Below are 27,520 nucleotides of genomic sequence, written 5' to 3' on the forward strand. Positions count from 1 at the left end.
AGTGGCCAAAGAGATGAACTTGAGCCGGGTAAGGTGCTTGGGCGATTCAGATCTCGTGGCCCAACAAGTGTCAGGCAAGTGGGACTCCAAGGATCCCCTTATGGCGGCTTATCATCGTGAAGTAGATGCTGTGGCTGGGCACTTCAATTGTTATCAAGTGGAGCACATTGATCGAAGGAAGAATGAGGCGGCTGATGCTTTAAGCCGGTTGGGATCTCAACGTAAGCCGGTGCCGCCTAACACCTTCCTCGATGTTTTGCATAATCCTTCTGTCAAGGTACCTACAGAGGAAGAACTAGCAGTGCCAGACCCGGAGGCACAGCTGGTGGCAGCTCTTCACATCATCCCGGATTGGACAGTGCCATATTTGGCCTATATGACCCGGGGAGAGTTGCCTGAGGATGAGACCTTGGCAAGACAAATCGTCAGGCGGTCCAAATCTATGACGATTGTTCATGGCGAATTACATCACCGAAGTGTCACTGGGGCATTTCAACGTTGTGTGTCGCCTGCGGAAGGCCAGGAGATACTTCGTGAGATCCATGAAGGAGATTGTGGCCATCATGCCGGGTCAAAATCTCTTGTGGCCAAGGCTTTCCGTCATGGTTTCTATTGGCTGACGGCTCATGCTGATGCGGAGGATCTAGTCAGCAAATGTGACGGATGTCAAAAATTCTCATGACGAGCTCATGTGCCGGCTCAAGAGTTGAGGATGATTCCAATCACTTGGTCGTTCGCAGTCTGGGGGCTTGACATGGTTGGACCTTTCAAGAGGTCTAAGGATAAGAAGACACACCTTCTGGTGGCAGTGGATAAGTTTACGAAGTGGGTTGAGGCAGAGCCAGTCAGTAAGTGTGATGCAGCCACGGCGGTTCAGTTCATGAAAAAGGTGATTTTTCGTTTTGGTTTTCCACACAGCATTATAACTGATAATGGCACTAATCTTTCCAAGGGTGCCATGGAAGAGTTCTGTCAATGAGAACATATCCGGCTTGATGTTTCGGCTGTTGCTCATCCTCAATCCAATGGTCAAGCAGAAAGAGCTAATCAAGAGATCCTGAAGGGTATCAAGCCCCGGCTCTTTGTCCCCTTGCAGTGGACTCCGGGTTGTTGGGTGGAGGAGTTACCCTCTGTGCTATGGAGCATCAACACTACACCTAACAGATCTACAGATTACACCCCTTTCTTCATGGTGTATGGAGCAGAGGCAGTCCTGCCAAGTAACATCCGGCACGACTCACCCCGCGTGGCGGCCTACGTTGAGGCTGATAACGAAAAAGCTCGTCAGGATGCACTTGACTTGTTGGATGAGGAGCGAGACTTAGCAATAGCCCGCTCAGCGATTTGCCAGCAAGACCTGCGCCGCTATCACAGCCGGTGGGTTAGAAGCAGAACCTTTCAGGAAGGCGACTTAGTGCTTCGGCTCATCCAGGATCAGTCTGATATGCACAAGGTATCCCCTCCTTGGGAAGGACCCTTTGTGGTCAGCAAGAATCTGAACAACGGGTCATACTACCTCATCGATGTTCGAGAGCACAAAGACTCATGTAAGTCGGAGGAGGAGACCCGCCGGCCATGGAATATCGCCCATCTTCGGCCTTACTATACTTGAGCCACCGACTCTCTAGATGTATATATTTTGACAATGTATATATTATATAAAGGAATAAAACAGGACCTCTGTCCTTTTTCACCTTCAAAAGTTTATGTGTCCTCTTTATCAGGTGGTGGAAACAACCAACATGGGGCGGATCATATCTGAATCCCGCTTTCCTTTTGGTCCGGCTTATGATCATATCTGAATCTAGCCATGATCACTTGGGGGATTCCTGTTCAAACATAGGTCGTATTCAAACCAAAGAGAACACAGTTGTCGATACCCACTTGATCGGCATCGCCAAAGCCACTGGGGGCTATATGATCGTATCTGAATCTTAGCTTAACCCCTTTGGAACGGTTTACTGATCGTATTCGAATCAGAAGCCTTTGAATATTGTTTATTATCCATTATATGTTATAAACATAATTATTTGACTATCTTGAGACCTTTTTGAAAAGCACTATGAGATGGTTTCTGTTCTTCTGGCTTAATAGTGATTACCCCAGGTTGTTAAGTACCGGGTGAACATTATATGTTCCAACTTTCAGGAGTTGAATTCACCCGTGTGGAGAAGGTCATATAAGCAGGCGAGATTACCAAAGGGATCACAGGTATACTATTGTGATTATGTTTAACAAATATAAATCATAAGTCGGCCCGTATATGATGTTTTGGGTTCGCGCTCTTGGTTATCAATACCTTATGTGACCCCCAATGCGATAAACCGCCAAGGGAATTTTGCTTGTTTTATATGTAGGATAAGGAAAGCAAATTTAACATCAAGGAAATAAACGATCAACATAAGCTGGAGATATATAGCGATGGTGGCTTACGAAAGTATTAAGCGCCATAAACATGCGCGAAGGCATGACAAACATTGAGAGGTTTTTCTACCCTATTACAAGACTCCCCGAGTCTGAATAAACAAAGCATTGTTTTTTGCAAAGTCATAAACGCCTGGCATTTCACTCCTTTGGTGGGCTTGAAGATTTCGGGTTATCCTTCTCCGCCTCTCCATTGGTTGCTTTCTCCTGGAAGGTTGATGAGGCCCAATCAATGCCACTCAAGGCTTCAAACTCAGCTTCATCATCTATTAAGCCGGCTGGGTCCACTTCAGGGGCAAAAGTATGCTTACGAGTTGGAGGGATCAGGCTGACTTGATCGTAGGGAGGTGTTGGAATTCTCCGGTTCTCACTATCATAGCCCGTCTGGTATTTGGTAAGGTCAGTGTCATTCCCAATGAGGGTAGCCACAGGGCGTATGTCTTTGACACAGGCGGTGAAGTCCTGATCATCAAATACGGTTCCATCCTCTTTCAGACTCGGGTATCCAAGAGCGAGGTTGGACGGGTCTAGTTCTGGAATCCATGATTTTGCCTGGCTCAACGCGGCTATGGCCCCGGCTCTTGAGGACGCCCACCTTAGATCTTGGACCCGTTGAGGTAGTACAGCAAGACACTTCAGCATGTTTTGCAGGAGGCGGGGAGTGTTGTTTGATAAAGCTACAACGGCCAAAGCACGTTGTGACCTGGTGTACAGTTGCTCCACTAGAGTATAAACTGCTTTCTGTTTGATCAACATGTTCTGCTTGAGGTTTGTGCTCCTAGGGCCTGCGTTCATAAAGTATAAGGTGAGCTGGAGATAACGAGTAAAATAGTCATCAAAGGAAGGATCACAATATTTGAGGTTATATACAGTAACCTACTGAAGATGGCTGAGACCATTTGAGATATCTGGCGCTTTAAGTCGGACAGCTCGGTTGTTACTTCTGTAAGTGATGGCTCTGCCGTCTCGGCCCGGGTCACCAGTGAAGCCTTTTCATCAGCCCAGATTTTCTTCTCCGCCTCAAAATTCTTCTTCAATTTCTCTTGTTCAGAGACGCTGAATTCAAATTTGAAGTTGGCCTTTTGAATTTCAAGTTCTTGAGCTGTCAGACGGCTTTTCAGGTCAGCAATCTTCGATTCAAATTGACTTATGGTGGCCTGCATTGATGCCGGGTTATAGTCAGAATCATGGTAAAACAATACTAAGTCCCAAGAACTTTGCAAGCAAAGTGACTTGACACTTGGGGGCTAATGTATGCTGAAGAATTTTAAAACTTATAATGCTGGCTCATGTAAATTAAGTCCCAAGCACTTTGCAAGCAAAGATACTTGACACTTGGGGGCTAATGTGTATCGCAAGTTCAAAGTATCATGTTACAATCGGGTTAAATATCTTCTTCTTAAACCGGACAAGCATTGCTAAGTAACTTTCTAAGTCTACAGCATATTTATTCATAAGCAATAGACTTGGGGGCTGAGATACAGTAAGTATGATTCAGGAAAGTAGCCTAAGTCATACCTCAGATTTGTGTTGTATTTGTTTCACCATGTCAATTTCTAGGTCACGGCTGCTATGTACTTGACTGAGATAGCCAGAGACTATATCTCCAATACTTAAATGAGTATAGTCAGCAATGTCTAGTTTGGCCTTTCCGCGTTCCAGAAGATCCTCCTTAGCAGAGCACTTGGCAAGGACAATGGGTCGCCCTGGCTCAACAAACTGACTCTTCAGAATCTCAACTTTCGGGTCAATTTTCTTGGTCGGGCTAGGAGCTTCCGGGTTATCAGAGATGTTGAGAGTATCTTCAGCGGGTGGATCAGAGGTTGGTGCTGGAATATCAAAGGTTGGTTCAGGCGGCGGCTGATGGGTGGAACTGTCAGGAGCAGCCGTGCCAAGCTCCGATTCAGCTAAGACCGGGTTTTGGGACGGCTTACTCTTCTTTGCCCTCTTACTGGGCTTCACTTGCATGCCGTCAACAAAGGCAGAAGGATGAATACAAAAGCATGAGTAAGGAAAAGCATAAAGTAAACAAAGTTACATTACTCGGGGGCAGTCTTGAAAGCCGGCATGTTAGACTGCATAGACTCGCCGGAGGAAGGAAAGGTATCCTGATAATTGGAGTCAGATGAATTGAGAGGTTGGCGAATTAAACCCGCCAAAGGTAAAACAGAACGTAAGTCAGAGATAACCTCAGTCCGACGCTTCCTGGTTACGTCAGGTAAGCCGGAGGAGAGCTCTACATCCTTGATGGTCCGGGTCTGCCTTCAGCTTTCAAGTTGTTGTTGCTTCAAAAGAAATTGAGGATCTTGATAAGCTAGAGGATGTGAAAATCTTACTTTTCGGGTCACACGTCGGATTTTTTGCTTTGGCAAAGGCTCTGAATCGGAGGAGATTATAGTTACCTCTTCGTCAATCGCTTGGCTGTTTCCCGTATCCTCCTGAAAGGGTAGAATGTCAATAAAATAATGACAAAAGAGTCAGGAAAATTAAGGATTACCTCTTCATCATCCTCAGAAGTGTCGCCCAGTTTGAATAAATCTGAAGCGCTTGGCTTCTTCTTCCTTGAAGTTCCTGTTTTGACGGCTTTTCTTTCGGTTCTGTTGGCCGCTCTGGCTTGTTTGGCAGCCTCATGGTCATACTTGACCTTCCAGAAGTTGTCATCAGCTTGTGGAAAAGATAAAGGGGTTCTGAGTACAAGTAAGGTGTAATACACTAAAAGAGTATTCATTGAGGATTGATGACTCACTGCGGGGGCCGGGTTCTTCTTACAGAAAGGAAGTAAGCCAAAGGCGTTACTAGTCAATGTGCCCTCTTTCAGCAGCGTTTGGGTCGTAGCCTCCACCACATCATCTGGCAAGTCGTCGGGACTATGACGCAGTGGGTCATCCTTCTCGCCTGAGTAAGTGCACATTAAACCGGGGCGGCAGCTTAGTGGAAGTACTCGCCAAGTGACCCAGACTCGGACCAGGTCGATGCCATCTAAGCCGTTTCCCAAAAGAGCTTTGATTTTTCAAATGGTGGGAGCAAGTGGCAGACGTTCAACAGCAGAAAGTTTATCCGCCAGCGGATGGTTGGACTCAAGGCGCAAAGCACGGAAGCTGGGCAAAGGATTCTCATCAGCCGGAGAAGTGTCCTGGCAGTAGAACCACGTCTGATTCCAATCCTTCCACTACTAGGGAAAAGCCTATACACAGAAAGTTACTAGTAGCGAGGGTTTTTAACCCTCGCTACTGCTAATTACCAGTAGCGCAGGTTTTTAAACCTCGCTACTACTAAGTTGATAGCAGCACCGCGGGTTTTAACTCTCGCTACTACTAAGCGGTCTCTACCGTGCCCCCCGGGACATGCCATAGTAGTAGCGCGGGTTTTTAAAACCTTGCTACTACTAAGTTTGATAGCAGTAGCGTTGGTTTTTAGCCCTCGCTACTACTAAGTGGTGCCATAGTAGTAGCGAGGGGGTAAAAAACCGCGCTACTACTAAAGGTCCCATTTTCAAACTCTACCCCCCCCCCATGGATCGCCTTTTCAATTTTAAAATAAATAAAAGAAAATGATCAAATGTCAAAAAATAAAAGAAAATAAGTTTCCCATGTGATATGTGGTCTAGTTGTTGGGAAAATTTGCAAATATGAATTTCGACTTTATTTGCAAAATCTCTCGAGAATTTGTAAAAATGGGCATAACTTTTGCATACTAACTCGGATGAAAAAGTTTTTTATATGAAAAATCATCTACTCGAAAAGTTACATCCAAATTTAACCGGGGGAACCCCGTTAAACATTTTCAACATCCTCAAAAACCTAACAGAAAAAAGTTACAGGGCTTTTAAGATCTAGAGTGGAAAAAATCGAAAAAATTTCAAATTGTGTGGTCAAACTGTGGTCAAACAATGGTCAAACTAATTATTCTAGAATATTAGTGTTACTAAATAATTATTTTAGTTTTTTTGAATTTTGGTCAAACCTGGTCAAACTATGGCCAAACTGTGGTCAAACTAATTATTCAAGAAATATTAGTGTTACTAATTTTTTAGAACAATAGTTTCAAACTCAAATAGTGAAATGTGTGACTTCATGCTCAAGCTAAATTCCTGAGGTTAATAGGATTGACATCTTACTATTGTCAGGAAAACAACAAGTACAGACTTGGAAACGAGGGAGAATAGAACCCGGAAGTTAAGCGTGCTCAGGCCGGAGTAGTGAGAGGATGGGTGACCGTCCGGGAAGTTAGATGATTTGGAATGATGAGGGGTGATTAGAGATTAAATTGAGCAGCGATGAGGGGTGATTAGAGATTTGAAGGGGTTAATCCTTTGTACGGGCAGAAGGACCTTTGTACGGGCTTAAAGAAAACCTTTGTACGGGCAGAAGGCTGAAGATTTATTTCTTAAAGGTATTTTAAGATTGACATGAACCGGTTCAAATCAATCTGGGGCCTAATGTTGGGGATATAACTATTTGTGTAAGCCGCCCAGGAGGGGCCGGGCTACGCAAAGAAGACTCATCCGAAAGAAGCCCAAGGCCAAGCATGAAGATGGCGGTTCATATCAGGGTTTAAGGCCCACAGGCGGCTTAAGGCCCGTAGTAGTAAACCGCCGTGATGATATAACTTGTAACATAAGGTAGATTTGACTAGTCACCGAGCCGGACACTGTATATGAGCCGGCCGGGACTCCATAGGCCGCAGGGCATCCCCCGTGTATATAAGGGGACGACCCGCTGGCGGCTTAGGGCAAGAAACAACTGATTGAGAGCCGGGCATAGCATATCTCGCTCCCTGGTCATCGAAACATCAATACCAACCCAACTAGACGTAGGCCTTACCTTCACCGTAAGGGGCCGAACTATTATAAATCTCTCGTGTCCTTTGTCCCGATTAACCCCTTCAAGCTTCCTAGTTGCGATGGCTCCACAACAAAGTCCTTTCACTAGGACATCTGACGTGACAATTCCACGACAAACTAGCATGGATAGTACAATGAAAAAGTATGAGCACCGACAACTAGAATGAGTGTGTGAAGCATGAATGTAATGTCTGTGAGAAATACATACTCCCCCAAGCTTAGGCTTTTGGCCTAAGTTGGTCTATGGCCATGGACAGCCTGACTGATATCTGAAGTTGTAACTGGGGTCGTACTAAGATGCAGCAGCCAATGCCTCCTAAGCTGCAGCATGGTGGCGAGCTGCCTCCGCCCACCTCTCGTACTCGGTTGCCTCCTCCCTGGTGATAACATATCTTCTTTTTGCCTCATAATCAAAAAGGGTAGGAGCAGGGAGAGTAACATGGACAGCGCGACGTCTATGAAAGATTAGTCGATACTAGAGGAATTGTTCATTCCTCTCAAGAAAATGATGGCTGACCATGGCATTATAATCTAAATAAGCGGGAGGCAACTCCCTATCATCTTCATGTGGAGGTATATGCTACCTCTTGAACACTGCGTTGGATTTCCCCGAAGAGGAGAGGATGATGCAGTAAAGTAGCGTAAGTATTTCCCTCAGTTTGAGAACCAAGGTATCAATCCAGTAGGAGACCATGCACAAGTCCCTCGTACCTACACAAAACGATAGCAACTCGCAACCAACGCTTAGGGGTTGTCAATCCCTTCACGGTCACTTACGAGAGTGAGATCTGATAGAGATAATATTTTTGGTATTTTTGATAGATAGATGCAAAGTAAAAAGTAAAGGCAAAGTAAAAACAAAGCAAGTAAATAAAGTGATATAGATTGATATGATGAGAATAGCCCCGGGGGCCATAGGTTTCACTAGTGGCTTCTCTCGAGAGCATAAGTATTCTACGGTGGGTGAACAAATTACTGTTGAGCAATTGACAGAATTGAGCATAGTTATGAGTATATCTAGGCGATGATCATGTATATAGGCATCACGTCCAAAACAAGTAGATCGAAACGATTCTGCATCTACTACTATTGCTCCACTCATCGACTGCTATCCAGCATGCATCTAGAGTATTAAGTAAAAACAGAGTAACGCTGTAAGCAAGATGACATGATGTAGAGGGATAAATTCATGCAATATGATAAAAAAAAACCATCTTGTTATCCTCTATGGCAACAATACAATATGTGCCTTGCAACTCTTTCTGTCACTGAGTAAGGACACCGCAAGATTGAACCCAAAGCTAAGCACTTCTCCCATTGCAAGAACTACCAATCTAGTTGGCCAAACCAAAAAGATAATTCGAAGAGACTTGCAAAGATAACTCAATCACACATATAAGAATTCAGAGAAGAATCAAATATTTTCCATAGATAATACTGGATCATAAACCCACAATTCATCGCTCTCAACAAACACACCGCAAAAACAAGATTACATCAAATAGATCTCCACGAAAGAGGGGGAGAACATTGTATTGAGACCCAAAAAGAGAGAAGAAGCCATCTAGCTACTAGCTACGGACCCGAAGGTCTGAAGTAAACTACTCACACTTCATCGGAGGGGCTATGGTAATGATGTAGAAGCCCTCCATGGTGGATGCCCCCTCCGGTGGAGCTCCAGAACAGGCCCCAAGATGGGATCTCGTGGATACAGAAAGTTGCAGCGATGGAATTAGGTTTTTGGCTCCCGTTCTGATTGTTCGGGGATACGTAGGTATATATAGGATGAAGGAGTACGTCGGTGGAGCTCCGAGGGGCCCACGAGGTAGGGGGCACCCTCCACCCTCGTGACCGCCTCTGGCGCTTCTTGGAGTAGGGTCCAAGTCTCCTGGGTCACGTTCGGTTGGAAAATCACGATCCCGAAGGTTTCATTCCGTTTGGACTCCGTTTGATATTTTGTTTCTTCGAAATACTGAAAAAGGCAAAAAAAATAGCAATTCTGGGCTGGGCCTCCGGTTAATAGGTTAGTCCCAAAAGTAATATAAAAGTGGAAAATAAAGCCCAATATAGTCCAAAACAATAGATAAAAGTAGCATGGAGCAATCAAAAATTATAGATACGTTGGAGACGTATCAAGCATCCCCAAGCTTAATTCTTGCTCGTCCTCGAGTAGGTAAATGATAAAAAAGAATTTTTGATGCGGAGTGATACTTTGGCATAATTTCAATGTAAATCTTCTTAATTGTGATATGAATATTCAGATCCGAAAGATTCAAGACAAAAGTTCATATTGACACAAAAATAATAATACTTCAAGTGTACTAATCAAAGCAATCATGTCTTCTCAAAATAACATGGCAAAAGAAATTTCATCCCTACAAAATCATATAGTTAGGCTATGCTTCATTTTCGTCACACAAAGATGTTCCCAACTTCTATACCCCCGATGACAAGCCAAGCAATTGTTTCATACTTAAATAATCTCAAACTTTTTCAACCTTCACGCAATACATTAGCGTAAGCCATGGATATAGCACTATGGGTGGAATAGAATATTATGATGGGGATTGTGTGGAGAAGACAAAAAATGAGAAAGTCTCATGTTGATGAGGCTAATCAACGGGCTATGGAGATGCCCATCAATTGATATCAACATGAGGAGCAGGGATTGCCATGCAACGGATGCACTAGAGCTATGAATGCTCAACAAAAGAAAACTAGTGGGTGTGCATCCAACTTGCTTGCTCACGAAGACCTAGGGCATTTTGAGGAAGCCCATCATAGGAATATACAAGCCAAGTTCTATAATGAAAAATTCCCACTAGTATATGAAGGTGACAACACATGAGACTCACTACATGAAAAACAAGGTGCTACTTTGAAGCACAATATATGAGACTCTCTACACGAAGAACAAGGTGCTACTTTGAAGCACAATATATGAGACTCTCTACATGAAGAACAAGGTGCTACTTTGAAGCACAAGTGTGGAAAAAGAGATAGTAACATTGCCCTTTTTATATTATTATTTTTTTGGGCCTTTCTTTTTTTCTTTTTGGCCTTTCTCTTTTTTTTGGGCAATGCTCTAATAATGATGATCATCACACTTCTATAAATTACAACACAAGGATTACAACTTGAAACTTAGAACAAGATATGACTCTATATGAATGCCTCTGGCGGTGTACCGGGATGGTGCAATGAATCAAGAGTGACATGTATAAAAATAATGCTTGGTGGCTTTGCCACAAATACGATGTCAACTACATGATCATGCAATGGCAATATGACAAAAGTAATGTATGTCATGATGATGATGGTGGAAGTTGCATGGCAATATATCTCGGAATGGCTATGGAAATGCCATAATAGGTAGGTATGGTGGCTGTTTTAAGGAAGATATAAGGAGGTTTATGTGTGATAGAGCGTATCGTATCACGGGGTTTGGATGCATCGGCGAAGTTTGCGCCAACTCTCTAGGTGAGAAAGGGCAATGCATGGTACCGAAGAGGCTAGCAATGGCGGAAAGGTGAGAGTGCGTATAATCCATGGACTCAACATTAGTCAAAAGAACTCATATACTTATTGCAAAAATTTAGAAGTCATCAAAAATTCAAGTACTACACGCATGCTCCTAGGGGGATAGATTGGTAGGAAAAGACCATCGCTCGTCCCCGACCGCCACTCATAAGGATGCACAAGCCAGGTACACTTCATGTTTCAAATTTATTACACAACTTTAACCATATGTGCATGCTACGGGATTTGCAAACTTCAACACAAGTATTTCTCAAATTCATAATCACCCAACTAGCACGACTTTGATATTATCACCTCCATATCTCAAAACAATTATCAAGCATCAAACTTATCTTAGTATTCAATTCACTCAAAAGAAAGTTCAACATATCTTGAACACCAAGTATACTAACATTAAGCAAATTACCATGCTATTAAAGACTCTCAAAATAATCTAAGTGAAGCATGAGAGATCAAATAGTTTCTTTAAAACAAATCCACCACCGTGCTCTAAAAGATCTAAGTGAAGTACTAGAGCAAAAATTATCACGCCCAAAAGATATAAGTGAAGCACTATGAGCAAAAGTAGCAAGCTCAAAAGATATAAGTGAAGCACATAGAGTATTCTGACAAATTCCAAATCATATATGGCTCTCTCAAAAGATGTGTACAGAAAGGATGATTGTGGTAAACTAACAAGCAAAGACACAAATAATACAAGACGCTCCAAGCAAAACACATATCATGTTGGTGAATAAAAATATAGCTCCAAGTAAATTACCGATGGAAGTGGACGAAAGAGGGGATGCCTTCCGGGGCATCCCCAAGCTTTGACTTTTTGGTGTCCTTGGATTAGCTTGGGGGTGCCATGGGCATCCCCAAGCTTAGGCTATTGTCACTCCTTATTCCATAATCCATCAAAAGAACTCACCCAAAACTTGAAAACTTCACAACACAAAACTCAATAGAAATCTCGTGAGCTCCGTTAGAGAAAGAAAACAAAAGACTACTTCAAGGTACTGTAATGAACTCATTATTTGTTTATATTGGTGTTAAACCTACTGTATTCCAACTTCTCTATGGTTTATAAACTAATTTACTAGCCATAGATTCATCAAAATAAGCAAACAACACACGAAAAACAGAATCTGTCAAAAATAGAACAGTCTGTAGCAATCTGTAACTAACGCAAACTTCTGGAACTCTAAAAATTCTACCAAACTAGTAAGTCCTGAAAATTTGTTTATTGATCAGTATCAAAAAGAATCAACGCAAAAGCATGTTCCTGTAATTTATCATAATTATATTCGTGCATGCAAAGTTTCTGTTTTTCAGCAGAATCAAATCAACTATCATCGTAGGTTATCCTATAGGTCCTACTTGGCACAAACACTAATTAAAACAAAAAACACATCCAAACAGAAGGTAGATGGATTATTTATTCCTAAACGGAAGCAAAAACAAAAAAACACAAAATAAAATTGAGTTGCCTCCCAACAAGCGCTATCGTTTAACGCTCCTAGCTAGGCATAAAAGCGAGGATAGATCTAGGTATTGCCATCTTTGGTAGGCAATCCATAAGTGGCTCTCATGATAGATTCATAAGGTAATTTTATTTTCTTTCTAGGGAAGTGTTCCATACCCTTCTTTAAGGGAAATTGGAATCTAATATTCCCTTCCTTCATATCAATAATTGCACCAATCCTTCTAAGGAAAGGTCTACCAAGAATAATAGGACACGAAGGATTGCAATCTATATCAAGAACGATAAAATCTATGGGCACATAATTCCTATTTTCAACAATAAGAACATCATTAATTCTTCCCATAGGTTTTCTAATAGTGGAATCCGCAAGATGCAAGTTTAGAGAGCAATCATCAAAATCACGGAAATCTAGCAAATCACATAGAGTTTTGGGAATAGTAGAGACACTAGCACCCAAATCACATAAAGCATGAAACTCATAATCTTTAATTTTAATTTTAATAGTAGGTTCCCACTCATCATAGAGTTTTCTAGGGATAGAAATTTTCAACTCAAGTTTTTCTTTATAAGATTGCATCAAGGCATCAACAATGTGTTCGGTAAAGGCTTTATTTTGACTATAAGCATGAGGAATTCTAGCACGGATTGCAACAAGGAAATACAACCAATCAAAGAGCAATTTTCATAATTAAATTCCTTGAGATCCAAAATAGTGGGTTTAGCAACATCACGGTTTTTATTTATTTCAATCCCACTTTCATCAATTTCATCATCAAGATCTAGAAACTCCGAATTCTTAGAATGCCTTCTAGGTAAAGGAAGATAATCTTCAGATTCATCAAGATTCATATTGCAAAACAAAGATTTAATGGGGGACACATCAATAACTTTTAGATCTTCATCTTGATTTTCATATGGATTCGGTTTAGCAGCCATCTTATTGACTAAGGTAGCTTGCATATCCAAAATTTCAGCGGTCATCTTTTCAAGACGAGCAATTTGAGCCCTTATACCATTGAATTCTTTAGACATATCATCGAGTTCTTTATTCATAAAGCTCACGAAACTTTTTTGTTCCTTAAGTTTGTTTCTAAAGAAATTATCGTGCTCGAATTGTAAAGCCATAAACTTTCAAACATTGCTTTCGATCTCCTCTAGCCTTTTAAGGTGAAGGTCACCAAATCTAGGTAGAGCCATTGCAACAAAATGACAAACTAACACAAGAGAAAGCAGGAAGGCAACGAGGAAAAGGCAAACAGGAAGAGAGGAGGAGATTGGGAAAGAGGGGGTAAATAAAACGGCAAGGGTGAAGTGGGGGAGAGGAAAACGAGAGGCAAATGGCAAATAATGTAATGCGAGAGATAGGGATTGCGATGGGTACTTGGTATAGTTGACTTGCTTGCTGAGCCTCCCCGGCAACGGCGCCAGAAATTCTTCTTGCTACCTCTTGAGCATTGCGTTGGATTTCCCCGGAGAGGAGAGGATGATGTAGTAAAGTAGCATAAGTATTTCCCTCAGTTTTTGAGAACCAAGGTATCAATCCAGTAGGAGACCACGCACAAGTCCCTCGTACCTACACAAAACGATAGCAACTCGCAACCAACGCTTAGGGGTTGTTGTCACATCCCTAGCTTCAGGCATTGCTCTAGGTTAGCTTCATGTGTGCATCATGTTTAAATTCTGAAATTTGAACTGAGGAAATATTGGAAGCCTCAAAACCCTAAATAAAAGAGGGGCAAAAACCCTAGAAATCTTATTCATTGCTCCAAAAGGCTCTTCTTAAATGTTTGATAATTTTTGGTAAGGGTTCTGGTTCCAACCAAAATATTGAACATTTTTAAAGAATTATTTTTGGGACTTTGGATTTAATTCATTAGCTATTTGAATTTGAATTATATTCATATAATTAGAATATAATTTAAATACCCCTGAAATAGTTTATAAGCTTTTGGAAAAGTCCATCTAGCAGTATAAAATATTCAGAGGAGTTTTGGCATTGTTTGAATTATTTTTAAATTCAAAACAGTGGCAAAACAGATTAAAAAAAAAGAAAACAGAACAGAAAAATTAAAAGGGACAGTACTTACCTGGCCTCACCCGTGCAGCCCACCAGAGCCGGCCCAGCTCCTGTGCTGGTCCAGCACTGTGCGGCCCAGCCCACCCCGGTCGCCACCGTCTTCAACCTCCTGCCAGTAGGCAGGAGGGCGTGTGCCCGACGCGCGCGCGCACGCTCCGGCCACCTCCTGCTTACCCGCTCGCCGCTGGAGGCACCCGAGGGCGCCACGCACTCCCCCTCGCCCCCTGCACCTCCCCTCTCTTCCCCTGGACCCCGTTCCCTCCTCTGCTTCCCTCCCGCGCACACCACCGAGCGGAGCTCGCCGTCATCGTCGCCGTACCCATGGCCATCGGCCACCCCTAGCCTCGCCGATGCACCCAGGAGCTCCGCCTCGACCCCCTCTTCCTCCCCACCGTTCCACAGCCCTCCGGAAGCCCTGCATCGCCGCCATCGCCGTCGTCTTCTACCTCGGACCCGCCGGCCATCTTCGTCAAATTCGTCGGCTTCGGTGCGTCTCCGAGCCCACTGAGCCACCCTGCTGCATCCCTGTGAGCTTGCCGTCGTTTCCCCTCACCTCTCTCTCTCTCGCGCACCCTGTAGCCGCCGCCCCACAAGCACCCGAAGCCGCCGTCCGCCATGGCCGGTGAGCCTCGTGCTCCCGGGGTCCTCCACCTGCGCTCGTTGCCTTCGAGTGCTCCTGACGACCCCAGTAATCCGTAGAGACCCTCAGCTGACCTCGCCGTGCCGTGTAACGCCGAACCCGAGCACACCCGAGCTCCGGCCGCCGCCTCGCTCGCCGTCGGCACCGATTCCGGCCGCCCCGAGCGCAACTGACTCCACCAGGAGCTTCGGCTCGTCCCCAGCTCCTCCTAGATGCCCTCCGCGGCCCATTTGGTCGCCGGAGTGGCCAAAACCACTCTCGCCGCCGCGCTAATGGTCGCCGCCGGCCAGAACTCCGGCAGGCTGACGTGGCTTAGTTAATTAGTCACTAACCCCCCCACCTACTGACGCTGACAAGTGGGCCCCAGGGCTTAGTCAAAGCTAACCAGCCCGGGTCAACGCGGGATTAGTCCCTGTGTCACTGACGTGTGGACCCCACACGTCAGGTTTGACCCAGGGCAGCCCTGTTGACTTGCTGATGCAAGCATGACGCACTGCTGATGTCATAAAGTATTTTCTGGATTTAATTATATTCAGGAAATTCCAGAAAATGCCTAAAACTTCTAAAAATCATAGAAAATTAACCATAACTCCAAATTAAATAAATTATATATGAAAAATTATCAGAAAAATTCAAGGAATCCATCTGTACCATTTTCATGCATGTTAGAACAACTTATCACTACTGTTTAGGACAAATGAAGTGAATGACATTTAAATAACCCCATATGGAGTTTGAATTTGAATCTTGGATTCAAACCAACTTCATTTAATCTGGTTTTAGGTGCATTAGCCCAAAACACATTCATATTGCCATGTCATAGCATGCATCATATTGTGCATTGCATTGATCGTGTCTTTTCTGTATTTGCCGGTAATTGTCCCCTCTCGATAGACGTGACACCGATGATGCGATCGTTGACACTGACGAAGACTCAATGTTATCTTCAGAAGTGCCAGGCAAGCAAAACCCCCTTGTTCATTCCGATAAAATCCCACTCTCTCGCTCCTGCTCTCTTTTACTGCATTAGGACAACATCGATTCATCTGTTACTTGCTGCGGTAGCTGAACCCCTTTATCCTCTGCATGACCTGTCATTCCACAGTAATTAGATGAAACCCACTAGCATGAGTAGGAGTTGTTTGAGCCCTGTTGTGCCTACTCATTCATGTTTGTTTGTCATGCCTGCTACTGCTTAGAGTTGAGTCAGGTCTGATTCATCGGGGATGAATTGGAGGTGTGTGAACATGTCCTACTGTGTGTGAGCTAAGTGTGTGAACACGATTTGGTAAAGGTAGCGGTGAGAGGCCATGTAGGAGTACATGGTGGGTTGTCTCATTGTAGCCGTCCTCAGGAACTGAGTTCTGTGTTTGTGATCCATGATTCAGTTACTACCATACATTGGGCCCTGAAATATGACCCCGCTCGACTTCTTATTCACCCTAGTCCTCTGTCCAGGAGTTGCAAGTAGTTTCTGGTGTTTGTAGCTTACTGGAGGCCGTGGACAGCGCTGACCGTAGGGGTGGGCTGTGATGCGGTAGGTACGTGGCACGGTGTACCGGATGCCCGTTTGGTATCTCGGGAACCCTGTTCACATCGTTTGGGGCTGTGAGCGAAACTCCGGCCGGATCTCCTCATGGATGGAACCCGAATAGGCGATAAACCTGGACTAGAGACTTGAGTGTTTAGGTAGGTCGTGGTCTACACCCACGTCGGCTTTCGCTTGAAGTCTGCTGAGCACATGTCGTGTGCAGACGCTAAGTGGTGGAAACATGTATGAAGAAGTACACCCCTGCAGGGTTAACATCATCTATTCGAATAGCCGTGTCCGCGGAAAAGGACTTCTGGGTTGCTTATATCAGTTCATAGACAAGTGAAAGTGGATACTCTAAAATACGCAAGATAAGCGTGAGTGCTATGGATGGCGTTCTCGTAGGGAGACGGGAGCGGATCCATAGTGGGGTATTGGTTGGTGAATATGTGGACTCGTGTGCGCCACCTCAAAGAGTTACATTGCAGTCGTAGTTTAGGATAGCCACCGAGTCAGAGCTGGCTTGCTGCAGTTAAACCCCACCACCCCTTTGTTGATAATGATGCATATGTAGATAGATCTGATGTAAGTCTTGCTGGGTACATTTGTACTCACGTTTGCCTATTTTATGTTTTGCAGAGAGACTTCAGTCTCACTAGTATTTCCGCCTGGTCTTCGACGTTTAGCTTGTTACCTCAGCTACGATCTTGTGCCTCGGCAGGATTTGGTAGATAGTCAGGCTTCTCAGCCTTTTTCATTTATAGATGTCTATACTCAGACATGATAGCTTCCGCTTGTGCTTGATTTGTATGCTCTGAATGTTGGGTCATGAGACCCATGTTTGTAATATCTCGCTCCTCGGAGCCTATTGAATAGATTACTTGAGTCATAGAGTCATGTTGTGATGCCATGTTGTATTTGCACATATCGAGCATATTGTGTGTATGTTATTGAAATGCTTGGTATGTGTGGGATCTGACCATCTAGTTGTTTATCTTTAGTAGCCTCTCTTACGGGGAAATGTCTCCTAGTGTTTCCACCGAGCCATGGTAGCTTGCTACTGCTCCGGAACACTTAGGCTGGCCGGCATGTGTCCTTCTTCGTTCCTGTGTCTGTCCCTTCGGGGAAATGTCACGCGGTGAATACCGGAGTCCTGTTAGCCCGCTACAGCCCGGTTTACCGGAGTCCTGCTAGCCCAGTGCTACAGCCCGGACCCACTTGCTGATGACTGACACGTTCGAAGCTGGGTCATGGATGCCTGTCCCTGTAAGTCTGTGCCGCTTTGGGTTTACGACTAGCCATGTCAGCCCGGGCTCCTTATCATATGGATGCTAGCGACACTGTCATATACGTGTGCCAAAAGGCGCAAACGGTCCCGGGTAAAGGTAAGGCGACACCCGTGGGAATACCGTGCGTGAGGCCGCAAAGTGATATGAAGTGTTACATGCTAGATCGATGTGGCATTGAGTCGGGGTCCTGACAGCGTTGGTATCAGAGCTTGACTGCCTGTAGGATTACCAAGCCAAACTGGTCGAAGTTGAGTCTAGAAATTCTTTAGTTATATAAGGGAATTGATTGTGGGATGGAACGTAAGGCTCTTTTTACTCCTTATACCTCATGGCCTTCTGATCTGAGTCATCTTATTTTTCCTAGGGGGATTAAGAACTAGGCTATCTCTTCTTTCTATTAGGATCACGTGTTACTAATCCGTAGACTTATAAGATTGTTGATCCAAGCCTCAGTTCAGTTCCTACTATCTTCTGTATGTTAACTTTTGATCTCGAAACCTTGATATTGTGCTTCTGAGTGGTTATGCCACCATTTTTGTGAATGTCTCAAATCTTTTCTGAGCATTTACAGCCGTTATGCTGTCCGAGTCATCCCAGGTTTCTAAATAGTCGGATGCATTTGCAAATCCCTTCCTCCTGTTTCCGATGTGCCTTTGGTCAGATTAATCACACAAATCAGTGAGTTGAGGTACTTTATTGCCTTGACATATATGTTGGAGCTAGTATTATGACCCTAGGTGTCTTAGGGGATCATCTAGTAATTTAGCCATGACTTGTTCCCAGTGTGATGATTCTGGCCGTCATTATCTAAAGCATCCCGTGATGCCATTTAGTAGTAGGTATTCTATCCCTGGGTTTTGAACCCGAGATTCACTCTACTTGCTTCATGTTGATAGTTTTGATTGTTCCTTCAGGATATTAGTAACTTTGCGATAGTCCTCGAGGTCCGTGGTATTTCCTTCTTCCAAATACTATGAACCGCTTATGGCAGATGTTTATTGGATCAAAAGATCACAATTAGAGTACTCTTGAGGAGTTCTCCATTCATAAATCGTGACTCTGCCAGTTCTACCTTTCTGCATGGGTTATCCGGAAGAAACATGTTGAACTTGGTTCGACATACTAATCTATGCGTCCACAACTCAGAAAATTATATGATCCTTTGAGTTGATCTCTTTAGTTGCATTCTGACCCTCGTCTATCAATTGATAGTCAAGAGTATGCGTGCGTTCGTTTATCGATGCCTAATACTCTTGTGGTCCGTCAAGCCATTCTATCGCAGAATGACTAGGAGAAACAAACTCCAGTACCTCTTCCATATCCAGGATTGGGTCAAAGAAGTTGTGCCCCGCAGATCAAATTGCTAATCCAGCCTTTGATCCTGTTCTACCCTGAAGTATTACCATCTTTATATCGGGATTGTTATAGGAATTGCACACCATCCTATGAACTCTTGGTACAGTGATACTTCTTGCCATCATTGTTCATTCCTCGGTTCCGTGTTGTTGCAGCCGGAGTGCGGACAAGTGAATCATGATGTGTGAACTCAATACTCCTAGCAACCCCATTGCTTGGTAGTTAATGGACAATAATCTTATTCTTAGTATGTTGGTTATTGAATCACCATTCTAAGATTGATCGTGCTACCTAGTCTTTATTTCCTGGTGCACTCTTTGATTGATGAGTTAGGATTTTGTCAAGTCCTCGCTCATTTGATCATATCATCTTGCTCTGAAAAGCAAGATTGTTCTCGAGCTTAGTAACATATCGGTGGTTCGTGATTTTCCGAATATCTTCTCGAAAGTATCACCAGGTTGTCGCCTGACTGTTATGTTAAGCTCGTGATCAAGTTGGTTTATCCTGTAAACCACCCTTTCTCCAAGAATCCGTGTTGGATACCCCTGAGCTAGTTGGTTAAGCTATGCATCAACTTGGAGAGTTGGAAGATAGAAGCTTGCCCGATTTAGTTCATCCAAAGGGATATTCTTGTGTAGTGTGTGTTGAAGAAAGATGATATCTTCATCGATTGGTCCTTGTGATCAGTTGCTGGACCTATTGTCTTATCAATCCTTTGATTTGAGTGTGGGCTATCGTCAAATCAAATCAGTACCAACGATGCTCGTAATGTTGTCTTATTTCATGGTTGATCCCTCGAGCATACACCATTATATCTTTTAGGTCTGACCAATGCTATCACCGTGTTCACACGATGGTGGAAGTCCAGTGATATGGAAATTCTGATGAGTTGTTGTTGAGCCCATTGACAACATTCTTATCTCCTCCATGATGTTGTTGAACATTAAGTTAGTGTTGGAAACTTTTGAAAGCATTTCTTCATGCTAGTTCATGGAGCAAATGTTCGGATGTAAGAAGTGACTTCCTCCAGTCCATGTGCATTTGATGCAAGTTGCCGCCGTGGATTCGAGAAAGTCAATGTTGTTTCCTTTGGAATCATCCCAAATCAGTCATGCATACGTGCGAAGTATTCTGTGGTTCGGAGACTTGCAACCTCCATTCTATATGGGTCCCTAGCACACCAAGCCACTGATTGATTTGTTCAAGATTAATAAGTTCTAAGTGCTAGTCCCGAAGGTACCAGACGGATTTGTACAAAACTTCGATATCCTCACTGATGGTTCCCCCTCCTGAACTCGGTAGTGTTTTATTATAAGACTGCTTTGTGGTCATGCTTGTCTTGGACAACGTGTTCACATGTTTGTAGCAGAACCAGCTCATGTTTTGGAGCTTGCTATCGTAGTTCATTTCCCGAGAATCTCGCAACGTCATCTCGTCGAATTGTGTTGCAAACTTTCATTTTTCTTCCTAGACTCGATGAGTCTGGAATATCCTGACACCAACCAGATCTGAATCTCAGGCAGATATGATGGTTTGGAACATTTCCCAAGAACTATAATATTGGTCCCTTGATAACCGGTAAGGTGGATGTCGTGGCCAGCACCACCCAGCCGAAGGACCTATTATTGTGGTATCTTGATTGAAGCAGTTGGCCACCTCCCCATAAGGATTTCGTAGGATTTACCTCCCTAATTGTTCCTTATGGATTCTTGTGCTCCCGAAGTCCGACCTTTTTACTTGATGTTCTAGATATCAAACCATTTCTATGAATGGGTTACACTAGCACATCAAGGAGAACATTAGAAGCGGAGTGCTAAATGTCTCTCGGTCGATCGTCCAGATTTTGTTTCCTTGGCCTCGCTAAGGTGTAATCTGAGAAAGTGTTATCCTCCTTCGCATCTGCATCGTCCATCGCTATTCATCATGGTAGTATGTTGTGTTGTCAGCACCCTCGACGCGGTTGTTGATAAAACCTTGATGATTGTGGAAATGCTCAAGTTCTTGAGAGCATGCACAAGCGCTACGTCTTATCATCGGCACTAGCTGGGATTGCCCCAGATTCCCTCGGTTATGCTATAACCACTCCAACAGTGAATTCACTCTCTATTGTTGGGTTCTTCCCCAGTTACCAGAATCGTTCCCAGCATTTGCATTTTGTTCCCAGCTTGCACCACCAATGTCCCTTCCATTTCCGGTGATAAGTAAATTCATCCATTGCGTTGTCTTCAACAAGGTAATCCACATCATCCAAGTACGAGTATGCCATTCTACCGACCCCCTCCAAATGATCGCTTGTGATTGCCTTAGGCTGGTTTAAAGAGTTTCAATGATCTCTGAATCAAAAGTAATTCTTTTTGCCACTTAAGGGGATATCTCTACGAGTCACCTTTCCCTAAGGGGTATCGTTATGGTATCATGGCAACTCAACTCCTCGCTACATTGACAACCGATTACCACCTTAAGCGTGAAGTTGTTGTCTACCTAGTGAACCCCCGTCATCTGTCTCACTCCATTCCTTCAGATCTGTGCTTCGTCTCCCAGCTCAAGAGATGTTGCTATGTCTCATTCCGTGAGTTGTTCGATCTTCGAGAAGATCGACCCTTCTAGAGTCTCCTTCCCTCCAGGTCATGTTGGCAGGATTTCTCAGAGCAAGACTTCAAGACAATAATGGTGATCGAATCAACGTTCCTATGAAGTGCAACCTGGATCGTGAAGATTGTACTAGTTTGCGTTTCCCCTTCGTTCTACCCTACGCTTGAATCTCGAGACGAGATTCTTGTTTAGTGGGGGTGAGTTGTCACATCCCTAGCTTCAGGCATTGCTCTAGGTTAGCTTCATGTGTGCATCATGTTTAAATTCTGAAATTTGAACTGAGGAAATATTTGAAGCCTCAAAACCCTAAATAAAAGAGGGGCAAAAACCCTAGAAATCTTATTCATTGCTCCAAAAGGCTCTTCTTAAATGTTTGATAATTTTTGGTAAGGGTTCTGGTTCCAACCAAAATATTGAACATTTTTAAAGAATTATTTTTGGGACTTTGGATTTAATTCATTAGCTATTTGAATTTGAATTATATTCATATAATTAGAATATAATTTAAATACCCCTGAAATAGTTTATAAGCTTTTGGAAAAGTCCATCTAGCAGTATAAAATATTCAGAGGAGTTTTGGCATTGTTTGAATTATTTTTAAATTCAAAACAGTGGCAAAACAGATTAAAAAAAAAAGAAAACAGAACAGAAAAATTAAAAGGGACAGTACTTACCTGGCCTCACCCGTGCAGCCCACCAGAGCCGGCCCAGCTCCTGTGCTGGTCCAGCACTGTGCGGCCCAGCCCACCCCGGTCGCCACCGTCTTCAACCTCCTGCCAGTAGGCAGGAGGGCGTGTGCCCGACGCGCGCGCGCACGCTCCGGCCACCTCCTGCTTACCCGCTCGCCGCTGGAGGCACCCGAGGGCGCCACGCACTCCCCCTCGCCCCCTGCACCTCCCCTCTCTTCCCCTGGACCCCGTTCCCTCCTCTGCTTCCCTCCCGTGCACACCACCGAGCGGAGCTCGCCGTCATCGTCGCCGTACCCATGGCCACCGGCCACCCCTAGCCTCGCCGATGCACCCAGGAGCTCCGCCTCGACCCCCTCTTCCTCCCCACCGTTCCACAGCCCTCCGGAAGCCCTGCATCGCCGCCATCGCCGTCGTCTTCTACCTCGGACCCGCCGGCCATCTTCGTCAAATTCGTCGGCTCCGGTGCGTCTCCGAGCCCACTGAGCCACCCTGCTGCATCCCTGTGAGCTTGCCGTAGTTTGCCCTCACCTCTCTCTCTCTCGCGCACCCTGTAGCCGCCGCCCCACAAGCACCCGAAGCCGCCGTCCGCCATGGCCGGTGAGCCTCGTGCTCCCGGGGTCCTCCACCTGCGCTCGTTGCCTTCGAGTGCTCCTGACGACCCCAGTAATCCGTAGAGACCCTCAGCTGACCTCGCCGTGCCGTGTAACGCCGAACCCGAGCACACCCGAGCTCCGGCCGCCGCCTCGCTCGCCGTCGGCACTGATTCCGGCCGCCCCGAGCGCAACTGACTCCACCAGGAGCTTCGGCTCGTCCCCAGCTCCTCCTAGATGCCCTCCGCGGCCCATTTGGTCGCCGGAGTGGCCAAAACCACTCTCGCCGCCGCGCTAATGGTCGACGCCGGCCAGAACTCCGGCAGGCTGACGTGGCTTAGTTAATTAGTCACTAACCCCCCCACCTACTGACGCTGACAAGTGGGCCCCAGGGCTTAGTCAAAGCTAACCAGCCCGGGTCAACGCGGGATTAGTCCCTGTGTCACTGACGTGTGGACCCCACACGTCAGGTTTGACCCGGGGCAGCCCTGTTGACTTGCTGATGCAAGCATGACGCACTGCTGATGTCATAAAGTATTTTCTGGATTTAATTATATTCAGGAAATTCCAGAAAATGCCTAAAACTTCTAAAAATCATAGAAAATTAACCGTAACTCCAAATTAAATAAATTATATATGAAAAATTATCAGAAAAATTCAAGGAATCCATCTGTACCATTTTCATGCATGTTAGAACAACTTATCACTACTGTTTAGGACAAATGAAGTGAATGACATTTAAATAACCCCATATGGAGTTTGAATTTGAATCTTGGATTCAAACCAACTTCATTTAATCTGGTTTTAGGTGCATTAACCCAAAACACATTCATATTGCCATGTCATAGCATGCATCATATTGCGCATTGCATTGATTGTGTTCCCTTCTGTATTTGCCGGTATTTGTCCCCTCTCGATAGACGTGATACCGATGATGCGATCGTTGACCCTGATGAAGACTCAATGTTATCTTCAGAAGTGCCAGGCAAGCAAAACCCCCCTTGTTCATTCCGATACAATCCTACTCTCTCGCTCCTGCTCTCTTTTAATGCATTAGGACAACACCGATTCATCTGTTACTTGCTGCGGTAGCTGAACCCCTTTATCCTTTGCATGACCTGTCATTGCCACAGTAAATAGATGAAACCCACTAGCATGAGTAGGAGTTGTTTGAGCCCTGTTGTGCCTACTCATTCATGCTTGTTTGTCATGCCTGCTACTGCTTAGAGTCGAGTCAGGTCTGATTCATCCGGGATGAATCAGAGGTGTGTGAACATGTCCTACTGTGTGTGAGCTAAGTGTGTGAATACGATTTGGTAAAGGTAGCGGTGAGAGGCCATGTAGGAGTACATGGTGGGTTGTCTCATTGAAGCCGTCCTTAGGAACTGAGTTCTGTGTTTGTGATCCATGATTCAGCTACTACCATACATTGGGCCCTGAAATATGACCCCGCTCGACTTCTTATTCACCCTCGTCCTCTGTCCAGGAGTTGCAAGTAGTTTCTGGTGTTTGTAGTATGCTGGAGGCCGTGGACAGCGCTGACCGGAGGGGTGGGCTGTGATGCGGTAGGCACGTGGCCGGGTATACCGGGCGCCCGTTTGGTGTCACGGAACCCTGTTCACATCGTTTGGGGCTGTGAGCGAAACTCCGGCCGGATCTCCTCATGGATGGAACCCGAATAGGCGATAAACCTGGACTAGAGACTTGAGTGTTTAGGTAGGTCGTGGTCTACACCCACGTCGGCTTTCGCTTGAAGTCTGCTGAGCACATGTCGTGTGCAGACGCTAAGTGGTGGAAACATGTATGAAGAAGTACACCCCTGCAGGGTTAACATCATCTATTCGAATAGCCGTGTCCGCGGAAAAGGACTTCTGGGTTGCTTATATCAGTTCATAGACAAGTGAAAGTGGATACTCTAAAATACGCAAGATAAGCGTGAGTGCTATGGATGGCGTTCTCGTAGGGAGACGGGAGCGGATCCATAGTGGGGTATTGGTTGGTGAATATGTGGACTCGTGTGCGCCACCTCAAAGAGTTACATTGCAGTCGTAGTTTAGGATAGCCACCGAGTCAGAGCTGGCTTGCTGCAGTTAAACCCCACCACCCCTTTGTTGATAATGATGCATATGTAGATAGATCTGATGTAAGTCTTGCTGGGTACATTTGTACTCACGTTTGCCTATTTTATGTTTTGCAGAGAGACTTCAGTCTCACTAGTATTTCCGCCTGGTCTTCGACGTTTAGCTTGTTACCTCAGCTACGATCTTGTGCCTCGGCAGGATTTGGTAGATAGTCAGGCTTCTCAGCCTTTTTCATTTATAGATGTCTATACTCAGACATGATAGCTTCCGCTTGTGCTTGATTTGTATGCTCTGAATGTTGGGTCATGAGACCCATGTTTGTAATATCTCGCTCCTCGGAGCCTATTGAATAGATTACTTGAGTCATAGAGTCATGTTGTGATGCCATGTTGTATTTGCACATATCGAGCATATTGTGTGTATGTTATTGAAATGCTTGGTATGTGTGGGATCTGACCATCTAGTTGTTTATCTTTAGTAGCCTCTCTTACGGGGAAATGTCTCCTAGTGTTTCCACCGAGCCATGGTAGCTTGCTACTGCTCCGGAACACTTAGGCTGGCCGGCATGTGTCCTTCTTCGTTCCTGTGTCTGTCCCTTCGGGGAAATGTCACGCGGTGAATACCGGAGTCCTGTTAGCCCGCTACAGCCCGGTTTACCGGAGTCCTGCTAGCCCAGTGCTACAGCCCGGACCCACTTGCTGATGACCGACACGTTCGAAGCTGGGTCATGGATGCCTGTCCCTGTAAGTCTGTGCCGCTTTGGGTTTACGACTAGCCATGTCAGCCCGGGCTCCTTATCATATGGATGCTAGCGACACTGTCATATACGTGTGCCAAAAGGCGCAAACGGTCCCGGGTAAAGGTAAGGCGACACCCGTGGGAATACCGTGCGTGAGGCCGCAAAGTGATATGAAGTGTTACATGCTAGATCGATGTGGCATTGAGTCGGGGTCCTGACAGTTGTCAATCCCTTCATGGTCACTTACGAGAGTGAGATCTGATAGAGATAATATTTTTGGTATTTTTGATAGATAGATGCAAAGTAAAAAAGTAAAGGCAAAGTAAAAACAAAGCAAGTAAATAAAGTGATATAGATTGATATGATGAGAATAGACCCAGGGGCCATAGGTTTCACTAGTGGCTTCTCTTGAGAGCATAAGTATTCTACGGTGGGTGAACAAATTACTATTAAGCAATTGACAGAATTGAGCATAGTTATGAGTATATCTAGGCGATGATCATGCATATAGGCATCACATCCAAAACAAGTAGATTGAAACGATTCTGCATCTACTACTATTACTCCACTCGTCGACCGCTATCCATCATGCATCTAGAATATTAAGTAAAAACAGAGTAACGCCGTAAGCAAGATGACATGATGTAGAGGGATAAATTCATGCAATATGATAAAAGAACCATCTTGTTATCCTTGATGGCAACAATACAATACGTGCCTTGCAACTCTTTTTGTCACTGAGTAAGGACACCGCAAGATTGAACCCAAAGCTAAGCACTTCTCCCATTGCAAGAACTACCAATCTAGTTGGCCAAACCAAAAAGATAATTCGAAGAGACTTGCAAAGATAACTCAATCATACATATAAGAATTCAGAGAAGAATCAAATATTTTCCATAGATAATAATGGATCATAAACCCACAATTCATCGGTCTCAACAAACACACCACAAAAAGAAGATTACATTGAATAGATCTCCACGAGAGAGGGGGAGAACATTGTTTTGAGATCCAAAAAGAGAGAAGAAGCCATCTAGCTACTAGCTATGGACCCGAAGGTCTGAAGTAAACTACTCACACTTCATCAGAGGGGCTATGGTGATGATGTAGAAGCCCTCCATGGTGGATGCCCCCTCCAGCGGAGCTCCGGAACAGGTCCCAAGATGGGATCTCGTGGATACAGAAAGTTGCGGCAGTGGAATTAGGTTTTTGGCTCCCGTTCTGATCGTTCGCGGATATGTAGGTATATATAGGAGGAAGGAGTACGTCGGTGGAGCTCCGAGGGGCCCACGAGGTAGGGGGCGCGCCCAGGGGGCGCACCCTCCACCCTCGTGACCGCCTCTGGCGCTTCTTGGAGTAGGGTCCAAGTCTCCTGGGTCACGTTCGGTTGGAAAATCATGATCCCGAAGGTTTCATTCCATTTGGATTCCGTTTGATATTCTGTTTCTTTGAAATACTGAAAAAGGCAAAGAAACAGCAATTCTGGGCTGGGCCTCCGGTTAATAGGTTAGTCCCAAAAGTAATATAAAAGTGGAAAATAAAGCCCAATATAGTCCAAAACAGTAGATAAAAGTAGCATGGAGCAATCAAAAATTATAGATACGTTGGAGACGTATCAGTATACCAAGATAATTAGCCACACGGGTCGCATAAATCCCTCCAAA

The sequence above is a fragment of the Triticum aestivum genome, chromosome 7B, assembly GCF_018294505.1.
Source record: "Triticum aestivum cultivar Chinese Spring chromosome 7B, IWGSC CS RefSeq v2.1, whole genome shotgun sequence".
Lineage (NCBI taxonomy): Eukaryota > Viridiplantae > Streptophyta > Magnoliopsida > Poales > Poaceae > Triticum > Triticum aestivum.